Source organism: Ranitomeya variabilis, chromosome 8 (assembly GCF_051348905.1).
Source record: "Ranitomeya variabilis isolate aRanVar5 chromosome 8, aRanVar5.hap1, whole genome shotgun sequence".
Lineage (NCBI taxonomy): Eukaryota > Metazoa > Chordata > Amphibia > Anura > Dendrobatidae > Ranitomeya > Ranitomeya variabilis.
In genome coordinates, this window is record NC_135239.1 from 93898505 (window position 1) to 93924645 (window position 26141).

Sequence of the window (26141 nt, forward strand, 5' to 3'; positions counted from 1 at the left end):
TGTTTATTCAGCAAATGCTATAGCTTGCCGAATAAGAGGGAACCCAAGCAAATTCTCTCATCTCTACTCACAACTACAGATGAGCGAATATTTCAAGATTTGATTTGGTTCGGTGAACATCCCAATGTTCGCTGAACAGTTCGAAGAACATAGCCAAACCCCATTGAATTCAATGTGAGGCAAAACTAAACATATAGACAACACCTTAAGGGCAGGCAAAAAGATTCCCAAACACCTCAAATGAGAGGCAGACACCAGGAAAATTGGCATCAATTGACCCAGAGTACAAATAGTATAATTGCGCAGCATTAATGCATGGTGCAGAGCCTGGGACAAGACTTGGACCAGCATTTCTACCTGAAACATTGATCAGTAACAGGTGGACGAGTGAAAAGCTTTGAGAGGCCTGCCAAATTTAGGCAACATGCATGAAGGAGACCCAACTCGGAATCAAAACATTTGCAAAAATTAGGGGCAGACAACTGGCAAAGTGGCATCAATTAACCCATAGTAGAAATTTGATAATGGCACAGCATCAGTCAGCCATGGGCCATAGATGAGGTATCAAGATCTGAGGCATCATTTAGATCTTTTATTTTAAGTTTAAATTAAGATGAGTTGGGTGAAGGACTGGCGTAATCCTGCTTTGCTGGGAATCCTGATACCTCATTCAACAGCTCACACTACTTTTCAGCTCAGCCACACTCAGGTGGCACAGATATCAGCTTGGTAAACCACAAATTATAGAAAATGTAAGGATAGTAACAAAGGTAGTTGACTGATGATCAATTCACCCACAGTAGAAATTTGATAATGGCAGAGCAGAAGTCAGCTATGGGCCATGCATAAGGTATCAGGGTCTGGACCAGTATTTATAATTTTTAATTTAAGCTTAAATTAAGATGAAGTGGGTGAGATACCGGAATAAGTCTGCTTTGCTGGGTATCCTGATACCTCATGCAACAGCTCAAACTTCTTTTCTGCTGAGCCACACTCAGGTGGTACAAATATCAGCTTCATCAGCGAATATTGTTAGAAACATTTAAAGATAGTTACACAGGTATTTGACTGAAAGTAAGGGCAGGTTTGCTGGTCTGGGAGACCTAGTGCTTCAGGCAACACTCATGAAGGAGACCCAACTTGGAGTACAAATATTTTCCAAAATAATTGCCGCACACCACTAAAGTGACATCAACTTACCCAGAGTAGAAATAGTATAATTGAGTAGATTTTTGACAACTTCTGTTACTGGATGGACTACTCAACTCCCTTTCTTTTGCAGCCACTCGGTATTTTTATTATTATTATTATTATTATTATTTATTATTATTATAGCACCATTTATTTAATGACGCTCTACATGTGAAAAAAGGGTATTCATAATAAAACAGTACAGTATTCTTAAACAAAACAAGTCACTGACTGGCACTGGAGGATAGAGGATCCTTACAATGAGGGTAGAACTGCTTGAGCTTCATTATGGTAGAAAGATGATTACTTTAGGTTGTAGGCTTGTCAGGGTGGTTCTTCAGGTTCCTTTTGAAGGTTATCATAGTAGCTGAGAGTATGATATGTTGGGGAAGAGAGTTCCAGAGTAGAGGGGATGTATGGGAGAAATCTAGTATGCAATTGTGAGAACAGGAGATAAGAGAGGAGTAGAGAAGGAGATTTTGTCAGGATTAGTGTTGAGCGATACCGTCCGATACTTGAAAGTATCGGTATCGGATAGTATCGGCCGATACCCGAAAAGTATCGGATATTGCCGATACCGATACTCGATACCAATACAAGTCAATGGGACACCAAGTATCGGAAGGTATCCTGATGGTTCCCAGGCTCTGAAGGAGAGGAAACTCTCCTTCAGGCCCTGGGATCCATATTAATGTGTAAAATAAAGAATTAAAATAAAAAATATTGATATACTCACCTGTCCGGCGGCCCCTACACCTTACCGAGGGAACCGGCAGCCTCCGCTCCTAAGAATGAGCGCTTCAAAGACCTTAGATGACGTCGCGGCTTGTGATTGGTCGCGTGAGCGGTCACATGACTGCTACGCGACCAATCACAAGCCGCAACGTCATCTAAGGTCTTTGAAGCGCTCATTCTTAGGAACGGAGCGCCTGAAAGACCTTAGATGACGTCGCGGCTTGTGATTGGTCGCGTGAGCGGTCACATGACCGCTACGCGACCAATCACAAGCCGCGACGTCATTTAAGGTCTTTCAAGCGCTTATTCTTAGGAATGGAGACTCCCGGTGACATCGGTAAGCTCCAGGCTGCGTCGGAGAGGTGAGTATATCAATAATTTTTATTTTTATTCTTTATTTTGCACATTAATATCGATCCCGATACCGATTCCCGATATCACAAAAGTATCAGATCTCGGTATCGGAATTCCGATACAGCAAATATCAGCCGATACCCGATACTTGCGGTATCGGAATGCTCAACACTAGTCAGGATCTGAGGTTGCATGCATGTAAGTCCCAGGAGACTAGGTAACAGATGTATGAAAGAGACATGGTGTGGATTGCTGTGTATGCCATGGTTAGGGTTTTGAACTGGATTCTCTGAGTAATGGAGAGACAGGGAATGGATTGACACAGAGGAGAGGCTGAGGAATAGTGAGGGATATTTGGATTAGTTGGGCAGCAGAGTTTAGGATAGATTGGAGGGGTGTGAGACTGTTAGAAGGGAGGGCACAAAGCAGGAGCTTGCAGTAGTTGAGGCAGGAGATGATGATTGCATGGCCTAGGGATTTTGTAGATTCTTGATTAAGGAATGTAGGGATAAAGGATACATTTTTGAGCTGTAGTGAGCAGGAAGTGGAAATAGCATGGATATGTGTTTTGAAGGAGAGATCAGAGTCCTGGGTTACCCTGAGGCAGCAAACTTGCAGGATACCCTCATCTACACCTTGCAGATGAGGGCCAGAATGAGCATGTGCTCCAGTGGATGGCAAGTGCTGCATCAAGTGGCCTCTCCTCTCCTCCTCTTCCTCCACCTTAACATCACACACATTAAAGTCCTTAGAGGTAGCACCCAAATTACCATTGTTTCCCCCACATCACAACTGTTCAATCGCCCAACTGACTGTGGGGAACCACAGAGGGGTAAGTGTGCAGAGCTGTTCTCACATGCTATTCCAAAGCCTCCAGAGGTCTGCTCCAAAGATTCACAGACTCAAGCGGAGGAAAACAACTGCACCGATGCCCAAAATTTCTTCACGTTGGATCCAGGCCAGAAGAAGTAGGGTCCAAGTACAATCCATACCCTCGTCACAAGACTTTAACCCCCGTGGTGGAGGTTATACTGATGAGAGTCAGATACCTGGGGAGCTTGCGGACTGTACTGTGTTGTCAGGGCAGGAAGAGGAGGGAAACTCAGGGTCAGGAGTGTAAGAACAGAGAGGATGATGATGACGTTGTAGATCACACTTGTGAACTCAAAGGCACACAGCTGAGTAGAGGAGGTGCAGGACGAGGAAGACAGGTAAGTTACGTTGCAGCTCGGTGCACAAACACGGATTGATGGAACCATGACAAGCACTGCATCCTCAGCCACAACTTTGGCTGTGGTCAACAGCGGTCGCGAATCTGCAGTTCACATGGGTGGCAAGGGTTGCCTTGTCTGGGCATTTTTTGAAACTGCAAAGGATGACCCAACTTAAGCTATCTGCCAACTTTGTAAAAAAAAGACTCAGAAGAGGCAAAAATTGCAATAATTTGATTACTACATGGTTGTTAATTGAACCACTGGACACCAAGGTGTCATTAGACACTAAGTCTTGAAATCTCGAAGGATTGAGTAGCAAAACTCTGTACCTAGCACTTCTTCCACTGATTCTCCCTCTTTCATCTCATCTAGGGCATCCACCTGCCCTCTCAACATCTTCCTTAATGAAAAATGCGTACCAAAAGTGCAGAGAGAATCCCTTACCTTGGTGCTGCACAGTCAGGGCTCACCGCAAATAGGCAGTATTTTAACTAATATGCCTTGTAGATCGCAGCCAAAAAGCTCAAGAGGTGTAGACAGCTACCCAGGCCAAGTTTGAGCAATTGCTGTCTCCAATGAACCTGGATGCAGGGATAGGAGTGTGTAATGATGATGCGAACCTGGTGGTGGCCAAATGGTGGTGCAACCTTACACACATGCCTTGCCCTTGTATGGCTCACATCCTCAACCTGCTGGTACAGCATTTTCTCCACTGCTATCCCGGCCTGGATGTGTCTTCCACCATTTTTACACCACAGGTCATTGACTTACATTGCTACAGAGGTCTTTTGGGCTACTGGTTAACCAGTTGATATGTGATCTGCTGACACATTGGAAATCCACTCTGAATATGTTGCGTCTGTGGCACCAGCGATGATCCCTGGTGCACTATGTCCTTTTGCATAGCTTGGGACATCGCAGTATGAATGTGGTGCAAATCACGCATGTGAAGTGGCACAGATGAAGGACCTCTGCACTCTTTTGCACAGATTCCAAATGGCTACTAAGATGGTTAGTGCTGATGATGCGGTCATCACCATCACTATTCTGGTCATCTACATGTTGGAGCACATTTTGAATAGTCTGCGGGAGGAGATGATGGTCCCAAAGGAAGAGGTGGAAGCAGAGGAGGAAGGTACAGCAATATCTCAAAGTTCCAGAAGGACGTCGCACAAGCGGGTGCCATAGGATGGTAAATTTCAGCAATCAAGGTGGTATTGGTAGCAGAGAAACTGTTATTGAAGGTGCATGAGATGAGGAGCAAATGGAGAACGATGAGGAGGAGGAGGTGATGGGCTCTCAACTGTCAAGAGATGATGAGGATAATAATCCCATCTCTTTATCCTGTGGTTGATCAGAGGGGACATAGGAAGCAACCCTGAGTTTTACTCCTTCACCAACACAGATAGATCTCAAAGAATCGCCAGACACAAGAGCATGTTAGTGCTGCACTATCTGCAACATGATGACCAGATTGCTAGGATTACAAATATTGCTGACTACTGAGTTGCAACTCGGTTAGATCCATGATACAAGAGTATAGTTTGACCCATTCTTTTCCCCTGGAAAAGGACAAGCAAATACTTGAGAATTGAAACATACTTGAAGACAAACTTAAGAGTGGTTTTTCCATAACAGCATTCAGGCACACAGTGAGCATCGCAGCTATAAACTTCCAAACCTGGGAATGTCGAGTCGTCAGTAGAAAAACATTAGCAGTGTAAGTGGCGGAATCAATTTCTGTGAGTAATTTCACACATTTTTTAGACCAGGCATAGTGAACAACTGGAGAGGATGGTGCAGGAGTATCTCAAGCTCAATATCAATGCCATCAGGTGGGTATGGAATCTTTTGCATTTTACTCTTCAAAAATGGAAGAGTGGCCTCAACTCGCCTGTCATGCCTTGGAGGTTTTATCATGCTTGGCAGCAAGCGTTCTCTCAGAACGTGTCTTCAGCGCTGCTGGTGGTGTCCTGATTAGTGTTGAGCATTCCGATGCTGCAAGTATCGGGTATCGGCCGATACTTGCTGTATCGGAATTCCGATACCGGGATTCCGATACTCTTGTGGTATCGGGTATCGGGTATCGGAACAACATTAATGTTAAAATGTGTAAAATAGAGAATTAAAATAAAAAATATCGCTATACTCACCTGTCCGACGCAGCCGGGACCTCAGCGCAGGAACCGGCAGCGTTGTTTGTTTAAAATTCCCGCTTTTACATGGTTACGCGAAGTCCCGGCTTGTGATTGGTCAGGGCGGCCATGTTGCCGGGCCGCGGACCAATCACAGCAAGCCGTGACGAAAATACGTCACGGCTTGCTGTGATTGGTCCGCGTCCCGGCAACATGGCCGCCATTAACCAATCACAAGCCGTGACGTCACGGGAGGCTGGAAACGCGCTCATTTTAAAAAGGGCGCGTGTCCAGCCTCCCGTGACGTCACGGCTTGTGATTGGTTGCGTCGCGGTCAACCAATCACAAGCCGGGAGGCTGGACACGCGCCCATTTCAAAATGAGCGCGTCCAGCCTCCCGGCTTGTGATTGGTTGATCGCGGCGCAACCAATCACAAGCCGTGACGTCACGGGAGGCTGGACACGCGCCCATTTCAAAATGAGCGCGTCCAGCCTCCCGGCTTGTGATTGGTTGATCGCGGCACAACCAATCACAAGCCGTGACGTCACGGGAGGCTGGACACGCGCCCATTTTAAAATGAGCGCGTGTCCAGCCTCCCGTGACGTCCCGGCTTGTGATTGGTCAGGGCGGCCATATTGCCGGGACGCGGACCAATCACAGCAAGCCGTGACGTAATTTCGTCACGGCTTGCTGTGATTGGTCCGCGTCCCGGCAACATGGCCGACCTGACCAATCACAAGCCGGGAATTCACGTAACCAAGTAATAGCGCGATTTTTAAACAAACAACGCTGCCGGTTCCCTCGCTGAAGTCCCGGCTGCGTCGGACAGGTGAGTATAGCGATATTTTTTATTTTAATTCTTTCTTTTACACATTTATATGGTTCCCAGGGCCTGAAGGAGAGTTTCCTCTCCTTCAGACCCTGGGAACCATCAGGGATACCGTCCGATACATGAGTCCCATTGACTTGTATTGGTATCGGGTATCGGTATCGGATTGGATTCCGATACTGTGACGGTATCGGCCGATACTTTCCGATACCGATACTTTCAAGTATCGGACGGTATCGCTCAACACTAGTCCTGATGGATAAGCGCATGCAGCTGTCACCTGAAAGTTTAGACCATCTAACTTTCATTGAAATGACCAAGTCATGAATCTTCAATGACTTTTGCACCCACCCAACTGGGCAGACAAGAAGATGGTGTAGTTTTTAGTGTACTGCATTGATTTTGCTTTATTGCAGTCTATGACACCTTTGTCTTGGCTTCTGTTCCTGCTGCTGCTACCGCTGCTGATGCTGCTAACAATTTTTTGAAATGTGGAGACTCCAAGTTGTGTCTCCATCTGGTGTGCTGTCTGTAGTGGAAGGGGTGTCAGAGTCCCAATATACTATTTCTACTCTGGGAAAATTGATGACACTTTATTGGTGTTTGCCCCTAATTTTATGGAATGTTTGAACTCCAAGTTGGGTCTCCTTCATGTGGGTAGTTTGAATTTACCAAGGCTCTCAAAGCACCAGGCCTATACCTGTCACTCATCCAACTGTTACTGATCAATATTTAACTCCTTAACCCCTGGACCATTTTCCGTTATTGCATTTTGGTTTTTTGCTCCCCTTCTTCTCAGAGCCATAACTTTTTTATTTTTCAGTAAAAATGGCCATGAGGGCTTATATTTTGTGGGACAAGTTTAACGTTTGAATGATTTAATTGGTTTACAATATGGTGCACTGGAAAATGGGGAAAAAAAATTCCAAGTGCGGTGAAATTGCAATTCCACACTTCTGTTTTTTTTTTTATCATGTTCATGTTCATGTTTTTTATCATGTTTTTTTATCATGCTAAAACTGGCCTGCCATTATGATTATCCGAGTCATTATGAGTTCATAGACACCAAACATGTCTAGGTTATTTTTTTATTTAAGTGGTGAAGGAAAATTCCAAACTTTGGTTAAAAAAGATGCCATTTTCCAAGACCTGTAATGTCTCATTTTTTGTGATTTGGGGCTGGGTGAGAGCTGTCGTTTTTATTCATAAAATTTAGCTGCATATACAATCTTCTGATCGCCCATTATTGCATTTTCTTGCAATGTAGTGGCAGCAAAAAAACAGGTAATTCTAGCATTTTGAATTAAAAAATGTACCGATCGAGTTCATTCTTTTATATATTGATAGAGTATAAGGCCAAACAATTTTAATTATGAAATGAACCTAGTACCTGCACTAGAGTTTTAGCCCAAACGATTTGGATTAGTAAATGGGTCCTGGTGCCTGCACCCCATTATTAGCCCAAACTAGATTGATTAGTGAATGTGACCTCCTGAGTCCTGACTGCAACACACCATTAGCCACAAACAATTTGGATTAGGAAATGGGGCCTGGTGCATGCACCCCAATATTAGCCCAAATGATTTGGATTAGTAAATGTGACCTCCTGAGTCCTGACTGTAACATATTTTAGCCCAAACAATTTGGATTAGGAAATGGGTTCTGGTGACTGCACCTCAATATCAGCTCAAATGATTTTGATTAAGAAATGTGACCTACTGAGTCCTAACTGCAGCACAGTATTAGCCCAAACTTTTTGGATTAGGAAATGTGGACTCCTGCTTGCACAACACTATTAGAACAAACTAGTTAGATGCTGGAAGGTCGATATTACACATGACTAGTGTTGAGCGATACCTTCCGATATCCAGAAGTATCGGTATCGGATTGGATCGGCCGATAATCAAAAAATATCGAATATCGCCGATACCGATACCCGATACCAATGCAAGTCAATGGGACAAAAATATCGGAATTAAAATAGACCCTTTCTTTCCTTGTAGGTTAATTCTACATGAAGGAAAACAACTAAGAATAATGTAGGATGTATTGGGGGAGGTGGAGGAAACATTAAAGGCATTCAGAGACACAGAGACCGTGCAGACAGCCGTGAATGGCGCTGCAAGGCCAAAAAAAGCTCCTCTATGTAATCCTATATAGTGTTTTTCCACAATCTAGCAGGAAACAGATGGAAAGCCACTAATAGGATAAATTTGAAAAAATGTGCAGCAGGCAGCACTAATTGAAAAAAGGACAATGGAACAGTATGAGGCAGTGACGCACCCTGAGCTGACTACAACCGGCTGTGGCAGCAGAACAGACTACAGAGTGAGCTGCACTCACACAGAGACCGTGCAGACAGCTGTGAACAGCACTGCAAGGCAAAAACAAGGTTCTCACACAGCCGTTGCTATATTAGCCTGGGTAAAGCACAATGAAGCAAATTGTTATCTCAAACCTATCCCTCAGTCAGAACACAGCGTCCTGTCCCTAACTGAATTCACAGCAGAGTGCACCCAAAATGGCGGCAGCGACTTTTATAGAGCATCATGACATAATTTCAGCAGCCAATCACAGCCATGCCAGTAGTTACATGCCCACCATGCAGAACAGCATGTGCCCACACTTCTAATGATTCCTCATTGGCTGAATTCTGGCTCTTTGAGTTTTGTGATCTTCCGATTCTGGTATCCGATATACTGAAAGTATCGGAACTCGGTATCGAAATTCCGATACCGCGAATATCGGCCAATACCCGATACTTGCGGTATCGGAATGCTCAAAACTACACATGACAGGTTCATATCTAACTATATGACAACTTACAGCAGTAGGAGCAGCCTTACACTAAGAAAATGGAATCAGCAAAACAGCGTGTCCACTTTTTATATGGAGAGAAACATGTGACTTCGGCAGCCAATGATAGACTCCCTTATTTCTGGATGTTTTGGATAGTTTCTGCGCCCTGATTGGCTGTCCAGAATCTACACACATTAAGTGAACAAAAAAAAACACTCTGTCCGTCCTTTGACCTATATCCACCCCTTCCCCACATAAAAAAATCTCCACCTATTTCTCATCATACAACATCACTATCCTAGCCAAAGTCCTATCAAAATCATTGGTGGAAGCGCAATCATTTACCAAACTGTGACCGAATTTTGCCAACTTTGAGGTAAAATGCTCGGGAAACTGAACACGAATGCAAATGTGCTATGTTTATGACAAATTTAAAATTGGCTAACGTCTACCGAACAACTTCGCTCATCTCTCCTCATGGATGGAGACTTCAGCACTACCTGCCTCCCAAATGACTTTTAGCCGGATCTAATAGTTCAGTATTCTTGCTATCTTGTCATTCAGATTTCAGTAGCAGTATTGCAGTGCCCCAGAGTCCTGGTCTTTGCAGTAACGTCGTTCTTCCACCAGGGGGAGTGAAGTTACTTCTGAAGGCAATAAAGGAGATCTCTTTACCAGGTATCACAAACCATACACCACACTTCACACTCCAATCCACCAGGGGGAGCTACGCTCCTATCTATTAGGGCACTCCGCACAATTAGGTAAAACTGGTGGTCTGGATAGGAAGTCAGGCAGAAGCTGACTGGGCTTCACCCAGGCAACACCCTGTCTGGCAGCCAGAGGGGAAGGAGGAACATCATAGAACTGCAGACAGAGGGGTCCCTGACAGGGGTGGGATCCTGTCAGAGGCCTAGACAGAAGGCCACAGAGCTGCGCCTGCCCCACGTGTGGCAGCATCTTAAGGAAGGACACGAAAGAGAATTGTTTTGTAGAGGGTGAGAAACGAAGTCATAGCACTAGGAGAGGAATCCAGAAAGAGTTCTGCCCTGCAAAAGGCTGCCTCCTTTCTGAGGCGCAGAATCCGGTAGCCGGAACACCAAGGGAGTAACAATCTCCAAGCCTTGCTCCAGAGACCGGCAGGACAGTTAATTCCATGTTAGCTGCCCGACCCATACCCAGGAGGCACGGTGGCAACTTGTGGGGGCCGGGGCATGATAGAGTCCCTGTAAAAAGCCTCAGGCCACCAGTCATACGGATTTGTCCTATCCATTCCATCACGGGGACAGAGAGAGAAAGAGAAATAACATCTAGAACACCAACATCAGTTGTGAGGACCTTACCGAGAAGCTCAGCAGGGAGGTACTACAACATCCAGGCGCTAGAGGAAGGCTACTGATTTCCACCTGGATAAGGGGACTCTGGATTTGCCTTCAGACTGGCCGGACTCTGCCTACCCTGTGGTCTGTACCCTGGAATGTGGATGCTGAAGCCTTCAGTAAAGGTAAAGAGACTGCAACCTTGTGTCCTCGTTCTTCACTGCGCCTCACACCATCCACCATCTACACTCTGGGAAGCCCTGGGGATACACTTCACCTCTGGGAAGGTATACCATCTAGCTGCCATAACATCACCCCAGCGGACTCCTAAGCAGCGTCTGTCACCCTGACTGAATACCACAGGTAGCGTCACGAACATTATCCCTTTAAAGACCTTTCCCCCATTTACAACGGACGTCCCTAGGGCCACGGACCGGGTCAGCCACCGAGAAATCCCCGCCGAGAACAGAAGGACCCGGTACCGAGTACCCCACAGCCCTACTGGGGGCGCTCCAGTATCAGGGTCTGAGGTTCTGAGAAGAGATGTGATAATCAGCACCCAATGTTCTTTTAACATGCTGTATATTAGCAATTTATGTAAACTAATGCCTGATTCATTGCTAATCCAAAACTAAACCAGAAAAATCAGACACTAAAAGAAGCACAGTTACCAATAAAGCCCCTGGAATTAATTAACCAATAAATGCAAATCTAGACCTCAAAATACATGCAGACAGATGAAGCTGCATTATAAATCCAGAGTCCAAACCTGCTCGGGTAGTATCATGTGACCATCTCTTTGCATGTCCTCCTACAGCAATAGGCCCTGCGCACATTGCACTCAAGTTTCATCATCGAAAAAACATTCCAAAAATACAAAGTAAATGTAACCCCCTGCTTATGCTCTAGTATGTTTTGCTGGTTAGCTTCTTGTATGACTATTTGGTGAGCTTTAGACTGAAACAAGCTTTCATCAAAGGGTTTTACTTTAACCCCTTAAGGATCAAGCCACTTTGTAGGTTAATGACCAGGCCTTAATTTTGAAATCTGACCACTGTCACTTTAGGTAATTATAACTCTGGAACGCTTCAACGAATCCCAGTGATTCTGAGCATGTTTGTTCTAGACATACTGTACTTTATGACAGTGGTAAAATGTCTGTGATACGACTTGCGTTCATTTGTGAAAAAAATGTAAATTTGGCAAAAATTTTGAAAATTTCAGAATTTTCAAACTTTTAATTTTTATCCACCTAAATCAAAGCGTTACGTCACACAAAATAATTAATGAATAACATTTCACACATATTTACTTTACATCAGCACAATTTTTTAAGCATCTTTTTTTTATTAGGAAGTTTTAAGGCTTACAAATTGACCAGTTATTTCTCATTTTTCCTACAAAATTTACAAAACCATTTTTTTAGGGACCACCTCACATTTGAAGTGACCTTGGGGGCCTATATGACAGAAAATCCACAAAAGTGTCAACATTCTAAAAACTGAACCCCTCAAGGTGTTCAAAACCACATTCAAGAAGTTTATTAACCCTTCAGGTGTTTCACAAAAACTGAAGCAATGTAGAAGGAAAAAATGAACATTCAACTTTTTTTCACAAAAATTTTACCACGGACACAATTTTTTTTATTTTCTCAAGGGTATCAGGAGAAAATAAACCAAAATATTTGTTGTCCTGAGTACGCCGGTATGCCATGTGTGGAGGAAAATCACCAGGTGCACCATTTGAGGTTTTGAATGTAAAATCATCTGGAATCGAGAGAGGATGCCATGTCGCATTTGGAGAGCCCCTAATATGCCTAAACAGGGGAAATCCCCCATTAGTGACCGCATTTTGGAAACTAGACCCCTCAAGGGACTTATCTAGATGTTTGGTGAGTACCTTGAATCCCCAGATGCTTCACATAAGTTTATAACGTAGAGTCAAGAAATTTAAAAATCACATTTTTTCCACAAAAAACATATTTTAGCACCAAATTTTTCATTTTATCAAAGTAGCAGGTGAAAAAGGACCCGAAAATTGTTGTGCAATTTCTCTTGAGTACGCACATAGCCCATGAGTGGAGGAAGATCACTGTTTGGGAGGAAGCCATGACTGGAAGGGAAGGAGCACCATTTCAAGTTTTGAACGCTAAATTGGCTGGAATCGAGAGAGGACTCCATGTCGAGTTTGGAGAGCCCCTGATGTGCTTAAACAGTGGAAACCCCCCACAAGTGACCACATTTTGGAAACTAGACTCCTCAAAGGAACTTATATAGATGTTTGGTGAGCACCAGGTGCTTCATATAAATTTATAACGTTGAGCAGTGAAAATTAAAAATCATCAATTTTTTCCACAAAAATCATCTTTTAGCACCAATTTTTTTATTTTATCAAGGGTTACAGGAGAAAATGGACCCCAACATTTGTTGTGCAATTTCTCCTGAGTGTGGAAATACCCCATGTGAGAGTAAAAACAACTTCTGAGGCACAGTGCAAAGCTCAAAAGGGAAGTGTCACGGGAAGCCTAGGTAGGCAAAAGCTTATAACCCGGGCCCCTGCGATTTCCCTCAGACTAGGGAAACCCTGACTGACCCTCTCCCAGAGTTCACACTGATGGTGTGCATGTCTGGGCCTCCATCCTCACCCTGTCTCCGGTTTCAACCCTAAGCTGAAACCACAACCCACCACCCAGTGAGGAGACCACACACCAATAGCACAGACAAGGATAACGGAAAATATACACCACGCCGCAGTCACTCAGGAATACACTATAAGTGCACAGGGCAAAACAAATACAAATAAGGAAGGAGAAAATATGACAAAGGGAAATACACCACCAGATACGAAACTCTTTCTCCTAGACCACCACTCCAGACCGAGATAACCAAGCACCAGACAGAAGCTATAATCGGCGACGCCCAATGTTCAGCAGAACTATTTAAAGGCAGTGGGTGTGACCCAGCTTCCAATCCGAGTATCAGCTAAATTAACCCCGGACCAGCTAGATAGAATCTAGCTGACGCCACTGAGCGCATTGTGGACAAAAGCGGAATTACCGCTGTCTGTCGAACGCCCTAGTGTGAACAACGTCCGACATGACAGTACCCCGCCTTCTACGAGGGACCCCAGGGCCCTCACGACTTATAGGACCCGGCTTGTCCGGATGGCGGCGGTGAAACATACTGACCAGCCGATCCGCATGTATGTCCGAGGCTGGTACCCAAGACCTCTCCTCAGGCCCATAACCACGCCAGTGTACCAGGTACTGTAAAGTGTGGCACACTACACGAGTGTCAACCACCTTGGAAACTTCAAATTCCAAATTACCATCCACCAAGACTGGAGAAGGCATCGGCGTCGCGTCCACAAGACCCACCACTTTTTGTAGCAACGATCTGTGGAACACGTTGTGTATCTTATACACCGTAGGAAGCTCCAATCAGTAAGCTACTGGGTTAATGACGGTGGTAACCCTAAATGGACCAATAAACCTTGGACCCAATTTAAGGGATGGTATTTTGAGTCTTATGTTTTTTGTGTATAACCACACCCAGTCATCCACACTCAGGTCCGGACCTGGCACACGCCTACTGTCAGCCACATGCTTTTACCTAGCACCCACGCTCAACAAGTGCTGCTTAACTCTCCTCCAGACTGATGACAGTTGTGCTCCTAACTGGTCTTCCTCCGGGACGCCGGAAGAGCCCCCCTGACTCAAAGTACAAAATTGAGGATGGAGCCCGTAAACACAAAAAAAGGAGACTCCCCAGAAGATTCCTGACGGTGATTATTTATGGCAAACTCAGCCAAAGGAAGGAACGTCGACCACTCCTCCTGATTATCAGAAACAAAGCAGCGTAAGTACTGCTCCAAATTTTGGTTCATACGCTCGGTCTGACCATTTGACTGAGGATGAAATGCCGAAAAATGAGACAACTTGATCCCTAGCCGTGAGCAAAATGCTTTCCAAAATTTTGCCACAAACTGAGACCCCCTATCAGAAATGATGTCAGACGGAACCCCATGAAGTCTGACTACCTCCTGCACAAATACCTGAGCCAGAGTCTTAGCGTTAGTCAACGAAGGCAAATACACAAAGTGTGACATCTTTGAGAACCGATCAACAATCACCAAGATGACCGTGTTCCCAGCTGAGGAGGACAAATCAGTGATAAAATCCATGGAGATCTCCGTCCATGGCTTACTAGGTACCTCGAGAGGAAGTAGTGTGCCAACAGGACGTGAGCGGGGCGTCTTAGCCCTAGCACACGTGGTGCAAGCTGACACGTACGAGACCACGTCCTGTCAGATTTTGGGCCACCAAAACCGATGTGACACCAACTCCAAAGTACCCCTAACCCCTAGATGGCCAGCCAGGACAGCATCACGATGCTCCGCCAAAACCTTTAAGCGGAGATGAAGTGGTACAAACAATTTGTTGATGGGAAACTCAGGTGGTACCTCCTCCTGAGCCTCAGCAATCTCAGCCTCCACCTCGGTTGTGAGAGCCGAAACCACAACACCTTTTTGGAGGATGGGTACCAGATCTTCCCGAGGTTCTCCCCCTGGAAAACACCTGGACAAAGCATCCGCCTTAGTGTTTTAAGACCCAGGTCGGTAAGTAACAACAAAGTTGAACTGTGTAAAAAACAATGCCCAGCGAGCCTGCCTGGGGGACAGACGCTTGGCTGACTCCAAATAAAGCAAATTCTTATGGTCGGTAATAACAGTAACCTGATGAACCGACCCCTCCAAGAAGTGTCGCCATTCCTCAAAGGCCAACTTGATTGCCAACAAGTCCCTGTTACCGATATCATAGTTACGTTCGGCGGGCGACAGTTTCTTGGAGAAATAGGCACATGGACGCAGCTCGCCCAAGGATGAGCCTTGTGACAGCACCGCCCCCACACCAACCTCAGACGCATCGACTTCCATGACAAATGGTTTTGATACATCTGGCTGCACAAGAACGGGGGCCAAAACAAAACTGTTCTTAAGAAATTCAAATGCGTGCACAGCAGCCTCAGGCCAGATGGAGAAATTGGTATTCTTTTTAGTCATGTCAGTTAGCGGTTTAGCAATGGTAGAAAAATCTTTGATAAACTTCCTATAGTAGTTAGAAAACCCAAGGAACCGCTGAAGTGCTTTTTGGTTATCAGGCCGTTCCCAACGCAACACCGCTTGCACCTTAGCGGCATCCATTCTAAACTCAGAAGCAGACACAATATAACCCAACAAAGGCAACTCCTGAACCGAAAATACACATTTCTCAAGTTTTGCATAGAGCTGATTCTCTCTGAGAAGCTGTAACACCTGCCTGACATGCTCTAAATGAGTATCACGGTAGCATGAATAAATGAGAATGTCATCTAGGTACACAACAACGAATTTCCCCAAAACATGTGAGAACACATCATTTATGAAATGTTGAAACACTGCAGGCGCGTGTTATGATAGGGCTAGCGGAACGCACCTAATGAAAGCATATATTTTATTAGGATAGATGCGTTCGCAGCCCGGGGTCCACCGTGCAGGAGAACCTGCTGCTAGTAAATAGCGGAACTAATAGAAGTGTTAGCTAACTCTGTTACTTCTCAGAGCAGCCATGAACTCAAAGCGCTGTGCCCTGTTAGACTCCACAGAGGCACAGGCTAACTGTCTAAACAAGAGCAGTCAGTGGTCTTGCACGCACACGAAACTCCACCCCGGAGGTGCCAGCATTCTAGGGGCTTATTTCGGCCAGGTCCCTAAACACACAAGCATTCGAACTCCTCGCCAGAGGTGCCAGCATTCTAGGGGCTTATTTCAGCCGGGTCCCTGAACACACACATAAAATACCACACTGGCGCAAAGTACATAAATGAAAGCAACACTAGCGCATGGCCGTACGGCCATGCGAGCCTTATATAGCTGCAGTAAGAAAAAGACCTTCCCAGAAGGACCAATGAAAGGCTGCCATACCTGAGCATGTGACCCTAAATCTCCACTGAGAGATCTTGCCCTGGGCATGCTCAGTGTGTGCCGAGCAGGACTTAGTCCTAGCACCTACAGGACCTTCATGAAAGGACCAATGGACTTAGCTGCAGTATCTGACCATGTGACCCTCGATCTCCACTGAGAGATCTTACTCAGGGCATGCTCAGAACGAGAAGAGCAGGACTTAGTCCCAGAAGCATCTGCTCACCGCTGCCCAGCACTGACTTCAATGGCAGAAGCAGGAAAAGCAGCAGTAACTCTTTGTACAGAGTGGGACTGAGCAAGACGCTGGGACCGACGTCTCTGCTGAGCAGGCTCCACTGTGGCAGGAGAAGAATGGGAGACCGCAGCGGAGATGGCAAGAGATTCCCCCTGTGCAGAGGCGGGAACTCGACCCCTAACATGCCCCCCCCTCCTTGGGCCTCGCCACGCTCGAAGGCAGCAATGAGCTGCGGAGCCCGAATGTGCTCAACAGACTCCCAGGACCATGACCCTTCCAATCCACCAAATAAAATTTTTTGCCACGTACCACCTTGCACCCCAAAATAGCGTTCACCTCGTAATCGTCCGTAGACGAACCTGATGTCCCAGCAGATGACACGGAAAACCGGGACATGTATACGGGTTTCAAGAGGGACACATGAAAGGTGTCAGTGATACCCAGGCGCGGCGGAAGGGCCAAACGATAGACCACAGGATTAACCTGTTCGAGGACCTTAAAAGGACCCAAGTAGCGATGTGCAAACTTAGCGGACTCCACTCGCAGCCTGATGTTACGGGCGGAGAGCCACACTATGTCACCAGGAGCAAAGGTCAGAGCGGGGCGCCGATGTGCATCGGCGGAGGACCTCATTCTCTCCTTGGAGGCCTGAATGGCATCCTGAGTGCAGTCCCAAATATCCCGTGCTTCCACAGCCCAGTCTGCCACCCTGGAGTCGGCAGAAGACATGGGCACAGGCACAGGTACCCGCGGATGCTGACCATAGTTGAGGAGGAATGGGGTTTGTCCAGTGGAGTCGGCAACCGCATTGTTCAGTGCAAACTCTGCCCACGGTAACAAGGATGCCCAGTCATCCTGTCTGGCTGACACAAAATGTCGCAGATATGTGACCAAGGTCTGATTGGCCCTCTCTACCAATCCATTAGTCTCGGGATGATATGCGGAGGAGAGATTTAATTAAATGCTGAGAAGACGACAAAGCTCTCTCCAGAACCGAGACGCAAACTGGGGACCCCGGTCACTGACAATCTTGTCTGGCATACCGTGTAGGCGAAAGATGTGCTTAATGAACAACGCTGCCAGGGCCCGTGCCGAAGGTAAACGTGGAAGCGGCACCAAATGCACCATTTTGGAGAAGTGATCGGTGATAACCCAAATGATGGTACAGCCCCGAGACTTGGGCAAACCCACCAAAAAGTCCATCCCGACCATCTCCCAGGGCCTGTCTGCCACCGGCAATGGATAGAGTAACCCAGCTGGCCATTGTCGAGAAGACTTATTTTTGGCGCAGGAGACACACGCCAGAATATAATCCCTGACATCACGGATCATATGTGGCCACCAATACGTCCTTGCCAAGAGCTCAGATGTCCTTTTTGTCCCAAAATGTCCACCCACCCTGGACGAATGAGCCCACGAGAGAACCTGCGGTCGCAAATTGGGTGGTACAAAAGTCTTGCCCGGAGGCACAGACTCTAGCGAAACCGGGGCTACGGTTCTCAGGCTCTCAATGGGGACAATAAGCCGAGGCTCCTCTTCCTCCTCCACTCATGACACCACGGAGCAAAAGAGAGCGTCGGCACGAATGTTCTTCTCCCCGGAAAGAAAATGGAGGGTGAAATGGAACCGGGAGAAGAACAAGGACCATCTAGCCTGGCGAGAATTTAACCGCTGGGCTGTCTGTAGGTACACCAGATTTTTATGGTCTGTGAAGACTTGGAAAGGAAAACGAGCTCCCTCCAAGAGATGTCTCCACTCCGAGAAGGCCAATTTCATGGCCAGCAACTCCCTGTCCCCGATGGAATAATTCCTATCTGCTGGTGAAAAGGTCTTTGAAAAGAAGAAGCAAGGATGCTTCCGACCTTGAGCATCCTTTTGGAAGAGGACTGCTCCTGCACCAACAGATGAGGCATCCACCTCCATGATAAAGGGTTTGTCTACATTGGGGCGATGTAGGATGGGAGCGTTATCGAAATGTGACTTTACAGAATTAAAGGCCTTGAAGACCTCCACAGACCACAATTTGGGATTTGCTCCCTTCTTGGTAGGGGCAACCAAGGGAGCTACCAACGTTGAGAAGTGTGGAATGAACTGTCGATAGTAGTTAATGAACCCCATAAAGCACTGCACCGCTTTAAGAGAATGGGGTTCCTGCCAGTCCATCACAGCCTGTAGCTTGGCAGGATCCATAGCCAAACCCTGGGCAGAGATGATATAACTAAGAAATGTCAAGGACTCCTGCTCAAACACACACTTCTCCAATTTGGCTTAGAGGGAGTTTGCCCATAGAGGTCAAAGACTTTGCGAACATCTCTCCGATGGGAGTCGATATCTGGAGAGTAGATGAGAATATCATCCAGATAGACTACGACCGAGGTGGTGAGCATATCCCGGAAGATGTCGTTCACAAAGTCTTGGAAAATGACTGGGGCATTACAGAGCCCGAAGGGCATCACCAGATACTCATAGTGCCCATCCCTGGTGTTAAAAGCCGTCTTCCATTCGTCCCCCTCACGGATGCGAATGAGATTGTAAGCACCCCGCAGATCTAATTTTGTAAATACCCTTGCTCCCCGTAGCCTATCAAAAAGCTCAGATATCAAGGGTAATGGGTATTTGTTCTTAATGGTGATGGCGTTAAGACCCCTGTAGTCAATACATGGATGCAGTTCCCCATTCTTCTTCTGAACAAAGAAGAACCCAGCCCCAGCAGGTGACACTGACTTCCTGATGAACCCTCTTGCCAGATTTTCTTGGATGTACTGAGACATAGCCTCCGTCTCCGGGAGAGATAATGGATAAACTCGACCCCGGGGAGGCTCAGCACCAGGCAAGAGGTCCATAAGGCAGTCATAGGGGTGGTGAGGCGGAAGGGTCTCCGCCGCCTTTTTGGAGAACACGTCCGCATGAGACCAGTACTGCTTGGGGAGAGAGGATAGATCTGCGGGTACCTCAGTAGTAGCAACCTGAATGCACTCCCTTTGACACCTACCCTCACAAGACTCACCCTGTTATGATCCTAGTGGCAAGGATCGCAGGTCGGACTAGCTAAGTAACTGAACAGACTACTAGCTCTGGGGAAGTGGTAACTAGATTGACCGCAACCTGATCCTATCCGCAAACAACTATAGGCAGCCGTGGAATGTTCCCTAAAAATCCTAGACGTCTCGTCACAGCCTGAGAAACTGACTATTCCTGGAAGGAAAGTAAGTCCTCACTTGCCTCAGTGGAAGACCCCAAAGTTATAGAATAGCCCCCCACAAATATTAATGGTGAGTTAAGGGGAAAGCACAAACGCAGAGATGAAATCAGATTTAGCAAATGAGGCCCGCTAATACTAGATAGCAGAAAATAGGAAAGAAACTGTGCGGTCTATAAAAAACCCTATTCAAAATATCCACACAGAGATTGCTCGAGCCCCCGCACCAACTAACGGTGTGGGGGAAGCAACTCCGTACCCCAGAGCTTAGCAGCAAAAGAAATCACATGTTAGCAAGCTGGACTAGACTCATCATACACAGAAATCATATTGCAGGCAGATGAGCAAAAAATATTCAAACAGAACTTAGCTTATCCTGAAGAGGCAGAAAACGAGATAATCAGGAGTAATCAGAATAGCACTGAATACATTGACAGCCGGCAACAAGTGGAAGTTTAAGCAGAGCTAAATAGGAGCCTCCCTGGTGAATAACGAGGCAGCTGATCCAGCAGACCCGCAGGATAATAAACCAAACCACCAGGGGGAGCCAAAAAACCAAAGTCACACAATACCATCTGTGACCACAAGAGGGAGCCTGAAAACGGAGTTCACAACAGTACCCCCCCTTGAGGAGGGGTCACCGAACCCTCATCAAAACCCCCAGGGCAACCAGGGTGAGCCACATGGAAGGCACGAACCAAATCGGCCGCATGAACATCAGAGGCGACAACCCAGGAATTATCCTCCTGACCATAGCCTTTCCACTTAACCAAATACTGAAGCCTCCGTCTAGAAATACGAGAATCCAAGATCTTCTCCACCACGTATTCCAATTCTCCCTCAACCAGCACAGGGGCAGGAGGCTCAACCGAAGGAACCACAGGCACCACATACCTCCGCAACAACGACCGATGGAACACATTATGAATAGCAAACGATGCCGGGAGGTCCAAACGAAATGACACAGGGTTAAGGACTTCCAAAATCTTATAAGGACCGATAAACCGAGGCTTAAACTTAGGAGAGGAGACCTTCATAGGAACAAAGCGAGAAGACAACCACACCAAATCCCCAACGCGAAGTCGGGGACCCACACGGCGACGGCGGTTGGCAAAGCGCTGAGCCTTCTCTTGTGACAGCTTCAAATTGTCCACCACATGATTCCAAATCTGATGCAACTTATCCACCACAACATCCACTCCAGGACAGTCAGAAGACTCCACCTGACCCCAGGAAAAACGAGGATGAAACCCTGAATTACAAAAAAAAGGCGAAACCAAAGTAGCAGAACTAGCCCGATTATTAAGGGCAAACTCGGCCAATGGCAAAAAAGTCACCCAGTCGTCCTGATCAGCAGAAACAAAACATCTTAAATAGGTTTCCAAAGTCTGATTAGTGCGCTCGGTTTGGCCATTCGTCTGAGGATGGAAAGCCGACGAAAAAGACAAATTAATGCCCATCTTAGCACAAAAGGTCCGCCAAAATCTAGACACAAACTGGGATCCTCTGTCGGAAACAATATTTTCAGGGATCCCGTGCAAACGAACCACATTTTGAAAAAACAGAGGAACCAACTCGGAGGAGGAAGGCAACTTAGGCAAGGGCACCAAATGGACCATTTTAGAAAAACGATCACACACCACCCAAATGACCGACAGTCTCTGAGAGACAGGGAGATCTGAAATAAAATCCATGGAAATGTGCATCCAAGGCCTCTTCGGGACAGGCAAAGGCAACAACAAGCCACTGGCACGAGAACAGCAAGGCTTAGCCCGAGCACAAATTCCACAAGACTGCACAAAGGAACGCACATCCCACGACAAGGAAGGCCACCAGAAGGACCTAGCCACCAAATCTCTGGTACCAAAAATCCCAGGATGGCCTGCCAACACCAAAGAATGAACCTCGGAAATAACTCTGCTGGTCCATCTATCCGGGACAAACAGTCTCTCCGGTGGACAACGGTCAGGTCTATCCGCCTGAAACTCCTGCAGCACTCGTCGCAAATCTGGGGAGATGGCAGACAAAATCACCCCTTCTCTGAGGATACCAGCTGGCTCTGAATCACCAGGAGAGTCAGGCACAAAACTCCTAGAAAGAGCATCAGCCTTCACATTCTTCGAACCAGGCAGGTATGAGACCACAAAATCAAAACGAGAGAAAAACAACGACCAACGAGCCTGTCTAGGATTCAGCCGCTTGGCCTACTCGAGATAAATCAAATTCTTGTGATCAGTCAAGACCACCACACGATGCTTAGCTCCCTCGAGCCAATGTCGCCACTCCTCACATGCCCACTTCATAGCCAACAACTCCCGATTACCAACATCATAATTCCGCTCGGCAGGCGAAAAATTTCTTGAAAAGAAAGCACATGGCTTCATCACAGAGCCATCAGAGCTTCTCTGCGACAAAACAGCCCCCGCTCCAATCTCAGAAGCATCAACCTCGACCTGGAAAGGAAGGGAGACATCTGGCTGACATAAGACCGGAGCCGAAGAAAACTGGCGCTTCAGCTCCCGAAAGGCCTCCACAGCCGCAGGAGACCAATTAGTAACATCAGAACCCTTCTTGGTCAAATCCGTCAATGGCTTAACAACACCAGAAAAATTAGCGATGAAGCGACGGTAAAAATTAGCAAAACCCAAGAACTTCTGAAGACTCTTAACAGATGTAGGCTGAGTCCAGTCATGAATAGCCTGAACCTTGACTCGGTCCATCTCAATAGCAGAAGGAGAAAAAATGAAACCCAAAAAAGAGACCTTCTGGACTCCAAAAATACATTTTGAGCCCTTCACAAATAAAGCATTGGCACGCAGGACCTGAAACACCATCCTGACCTGCTTAACATGGGACTCCCAATCATCCGAAAAAAACAGAATATCATCCAGATACACAATCATAAATTTATCCAGATATTCGCGGAAGATGTCGTGCATAAAGGACTGAAAGACAGAAGGAGCGTTAGAAAGTCCAAAAGGCATCACCAAGTACTCAAAATGGCCTTCGGGCGTATTAAATGCAGTTTTCCATTCATCACCCTGCTTAATACGCACAAGGTTATACGCACCACGAAGATCTATCTTGGTGAACCAACTAGACCCCCTAATGCGAGCAAACAGATCAGATAACAATGGCAAAGGATACTGAAATTTGACCGTGATTTTTTTTAGAAGGCGATAATCAATACAAGGTCTCAAGGAACCATCCTTCTTAGCCACAAAAAAGAACCCCGCACCAAGAGGGGAGGAGGAGGGGCGAATAAGTCCTTTCTCCAAAGACTCCTTTATATAACTCCGCATAGCAGCATGCTCCGGCACTGACAAATTGAAAAGTCGTCCCTTAGGAAACTTACTACCAGGAATCAAATTTATAGCACAATCACAATCCCTATGAGGAGGTAGAGAACTGAGCTTGGGCTCATCAAATACATCCTGGTAATCTGACAAAAATGCAGGGACTTCAGAAGGAGTGGATGAAGCAATTGACACCACAGGAGCGTCGCCATGAATTCCCTGACAACCCCAACTTGACACAGACATTGCTTTCCAATCCCGGACTGGATTATGAGTCTGCAACCATGGCAGGCCCAACACGACAACATCATGCAAATTATGCAATACAAGAAAGCGAATCACCTCCTGATGAACAGGAGTCATGCACATGGTCACTTGTGTCCAGTACTGAGGTTTATTCGTAGCCAATGGTGTAGCATCAATTCCCCTTAGTGGAATAGGGAATTTTAAAGGCTCCAAAACAAAACCACAGCGCCTGGCAAATGACAAATCCATCAGACTCAGGGCAGCACCTGAATCCAAAAAAGCCATAACCGGGTAAGATGACAGGGAACAAATCAGCGTAACAGACAAAATAAACTTAGGCTGTAAAGTACCGATGGTGACAGATTTATCAATCTTTTTTGTGCGCTTAGAGCATGCTGAGATAACATGAGCTGAATCACCACAGTAAAAGCACAACCCATTTTGCCGTCTATAATTTTGCCGTTCACTTCTGGTCAGAATTCTATCACATTGCATAGACTCAGGTGTCTGTTCAGAAGACACCGCCAAATGGTGCACAGGTTTGCGCTCCCGCAAACGCCGATCAATCTGAATGGCCAGAGTCATTGACTCATTCAGACCTGCAGGCGTAGGGAACCCCACCATGACATTCTTAATGGCTTCGGAAAGACCTTTTCTGAAATTTGCAGCCAGGGCACACCCATTCCATTGAGTAAGCACCGACCATTTCCGAAATTTCTGGCAGTACACCTCTGCATCATCTTGCCCCTGAGAGAGGGCCAACAACGCTTTTTCAGCCTGGTTCTCAAGATTAGGTTCCTCATAGAGCAATCCAAGGGCCAGAAAAAACGCATCCACACTGAGCAATGCAGGATCCCCTGGAGCCAATGCGAAAGCCCAATCTTGAGGATTGCCACTCAAGAAAGAAATAATAATCTTAACTTGCTGAACAGAATCCCCAGAGGAACGAGGTTTCAAAGAAAGAAACAACTTGCAATTGTTCTTAAAATTCAGGAACCTAGATCTATCTCCAGAAAACAACTCCGGAATAGGTATTCTAGGCTCTGACATTGGACTGTGCACAACAAAATCCTGAATACTTTGCACCCTTGCAGCAAGATGATCTACACTGGAGGCTAAACTCTGGATATCCATATCAGCAGCTGAACTCAGAGCCACACCAAGATTAAGAGGAGGAGAGAAGCCAGACACACAGCAGCTAGACACACGGCAGCAAAAAAAAAAATATATATATCTCCAAGCTTCTTTTCTCCTGCTTCTGCCATGCAATTAACACTTTATAGGCCGGCTGTACTGTTATGATCCTAGTGGCAAGGATCGCAGGTTGGACTAGCTAAGTTACTGAACAGACTACTAGCTCTGGGGAAGTGGTAACTAGATTGACCGCAACCTGATCCTATCCGCAAACAACTATAGGCAGCCGTGGAACGTTCCCTAAAAATCCTAGACGTCTCGTCACAGCCTGAGAAACTGACTATTCCTGGGAGGAAAGTAAGTCCTCACTTGCCTCAGTGGAAGACCCCAAAGATATAGAATAGCCCCCCACAAATATTAACGGTGAGTTAAGGGGAAAGCACAAACGCAGAGATGAAATCAGATTTAGCAAATGAGGCCCGCTAATACTAGATAGCAGAAAATAGGAAAGAAACTGTGCGGTCAATAAAAAACCCTATTCAAAATATCCACGCAGAGATTGCTCGAGCCCCCACACCAACTAACAGTGCGGGGGAAGCAACTCCGTACCTCAGAGCTTACCAGCAAAAGAAATCACATGTTAGAAAGCTGGACTAGACTCATCATACACAGAAATCATATTGCAGGCAGATGAGCAAAAAATATTCAAACAGAACTTAGCTTATCCTGAAGAGGCAGAAAACGAGATAATCAGGAGTAATCAGAATAGCACTGAATACATTGACAGCCGGCAACAAGTGGAAGTTTAAGCAGAGCTAAATAGGAGCCTCCCTGGTGAATAACGAGGCAGCTGATCCAGCAGACCCGCAGGATAATAAACCAAACCACCAGGGGGAGCCAAAAAACCAAAGTCACACAATACCATCTGTGACCACAAGAGGGAGCCTGAAAACGGAGTTCACAACATCACCCCATCCCAAAATTCTGCCAGAAGACCACTCGATATGTGGAGAGTGGTACCGTAACCAAGGTATCCCCAACAGGACCTCATCAATACCTTCAGGTATGATGAGCAGAGATATTGTCTCCTGATGGGATGGCGACATGGACAGAGTAAAAGGAATGGTCTGGTCAGTTATCTGTGAAGGTAGTGTCGACCCATTCACCACTCGTACCGTAACTGGTTGTGCAAGCTGTTATGACCCCAGTGGACAGGGTCTCAGAGGAACGTGTAAGTCTGCGAGATTCAAAAATCCAGCTCATAGGGCTGTGGTAACTGGGTTGACCAAATAGCTACTCCTAACGCCAACACTAGAAGTATCCGGGGATCATGCCTACGGTGATCGCTAGATGACTCGCGCCAGCCGGAGAATCTAACTACCCCTAGGAGAAGAAAACAAAGACCTCTCTTGCCTCCAGAGAAAGGGACCCCAAAGCAAGATACAAGCCCCCCACAAATAATAACGGTGAGGTAAGAGGAAATGACAAACACA

General features: G+C 46.3%; 1 protein-coding gene across 2 annotated transcripts in view; it reads left to right on the forward strand.

Moving 5' to 3' along the window:
- KCNT2 (potassium sodium-activated channel subfamily T member 2) overlaps nt 1–26141 on the forward strand; it is a 1359842-nt gene that overhangs the window by 1018906 nt on the left and 314795 nt on the right. The gene's annotated exons all lie outside the window — the stretch shown is intronic.